The 2,047-nt window shown below is 38.6% G+C and overlaps 1 long non-coding RNA gene across 1 annotated transcript; it reads right to left on the minus strand.

The window, feature by feature from the left end:
• Positions 1–332: 332 nt before the first annotated feature.
• Positions 333–1,832, minus strand: LOC109591790 (uncharacterized). The gene is made up of 2 exons (XR_002189997.1): positions 1,678–1,832; positions 333–682 (listed from the first exon to the last, which is right to left on the minus strand). It is a non-coding gene; the product is annotated as an uncharacterized LOC109591790 (long non-coding RNA).
• Between the last annotated feature and the right edge of the window lie 215 nt (positions 1,833–2,047).

Here is a 2,047-nt window from a genome sequence, read left to right on the forward strand (position 1 = left end):
GCTATCTACCTAGCATCCCGCCATTGACCCTCTTTTCACGACTCAGAGACACCAATTGTCGTCATACCATGTGACAATATAAACAAACTTTTACAATTACTGTGTTAGCATGAAGCCGTGGTGAACAGCAGGCTAGGCAGTCCAGTCTTGAGAACTGGAACTGGGGGTTAAAACGTTTTTAATGGCCAAACTCTCACCTCCCTGCCTGCCCTAAAAAGCTGTTGTTACCAATATGGCTTGTACAGTTACATGTGTGCTGACACTAGCTATACAGGGCCTATGATTGTTGTCTAACACAACTGGGCTTACCACTACATACTGGAAGGTATTGGTTTCTGTTCTCCTGGCACTATAAACTTGACATGTGCTTGACCATGTGCTTTAGGTGATTATTATTTATTAGGTGATATTATTAATTGAGGCTGGGTTTTGGTTTGGCACTTAATGAATTATTTATGCATTGACATGTACATGTAAACATATGCTCAGAGGGGGAGAGAGAGAGAGAGAGAGTCACACAGTATATAGTTAGTTCACATACTTTATGATCATAGAGTGTATCTATTAGTGTAATGAATCGTCTCCCTTGAGTCCTCATTTGGTTAGTAATGCATGGAATATCTTGTATGAATATTGTATTGAATGCTTTACATATTTCAATGTAATCAGCAGCACTTAGAGGCTATAGCAAACAAAATAAATAAACAACAACAACAATAATAATAACAACAAATTAATAATAATAATCTTCAATTCCCTTATTCCTATCAGTCTATTAGTCCATTGGTACAGTGAGTGTGTGTTGTAGTGTACTAGTAGTTACTGGTAAAACCACAAATAAAAACAAATCATTACTAGTACTAGTATAAAGTCACTGTACAAAGTATATATACAGGAACCAGTTAATTGAATTACAATCACTCATTCCTTGAAGGATGACTCATATACACTTGTCTAGACACCTACACATGGTAAGAGTAGCCATGTACTATAAAGTAACTGTACATCCATACATGTAATGGAAATACTGTACTATACTGCATACTGTTTTACTGAGTGTCATACTATTATACTGGTAAAACCATGTACATGTACATGTAGTATATTATAGGAATCATTTATTAATGGAAAAACAATTACAGTCAAACCTCTCTAAGATGGACACCTATGGGCCAGCCATCACTGTCCTTTATACGGAGGTGTCCTTAAATCGGAGGTTATCCCATGCTAATCAGACCAGAAAATCAGCCATTTTATTGATGTGCGTTAATTAGAAAGTCCGTTGAGTGGGCTGTGTCCATCCATTGGAGGTTAATTTGTACACGTGTAGATGTGTGGGGACAATAAATCTCGTCTTGTTATACAGGATAGAGAGGTCCCACTATACAGAGGTTCTTTTATACACTAGTAACACTACCCAATGGCCTTAAGCCGGAACAAGAGCAACTGTACGCTATAGAGAGGTGTCCGCTAATTGGGGGTTCATTATAGAGAGGTTTGACTGTACAATCACATCTTATACTATACTACTAATGTACTAGTACAGTACAGTATATAGTTCCTCTTTTGAGAGATCACCCTCGGGTTATGGGAAGTGTTGTTTTTACAAGAGGTGGTTTTTCACCCAGGGGGGTGGGGGGGTGGGGGGCACTCCCTTAGTACATGTACATCACTTACCCTGTTACAAAGCTCATCAAAGTGGAAATATGCCAAGTCAGCACATGACTGGTCTACGAGTAGCTCTCGTCCTAAAAACTTTAACTTGGTCCGTGAAATAACTAAAAGAAGAGAAAGGGAATTAAGAAAGAAGGTCTGGGCCAGGCTCAGTTAGTGGTATAAGATTAATTCTGAGTTTAATGAGCATAATTTTGTCCTCCTACCCATCAAAAAAATGAGTTAATTATTGGTCGTAATGCTTAACTTATCATCTTATAGTACATTTACATGTACATCATGTGCAGTGTGTGTGTGTGTGTGTGTGTGTGTGTGTGTGTGTGTGTGTGTGTGTGTGTGTGTGTGTGTGTGTGTGTGTGTGTGTGTGTGTGTG

This window comes from Amphimedon queenslandica, unplaced genomic scaffold (genome assembly GCF_000090795.2).
Source record: "Amphimedon queenslandica unplaced genomic scaffold, v1.1 AMPQUscaffold_7235_Cont20812, whole genome shotgun sequence".
Taxonomy (NCBI): Eukaryota; Metazoa; Porifera; class Demospongiae; order Haplosclerida; family Niphatidae; genus Amphimedon; species Amphimedon queenslandica.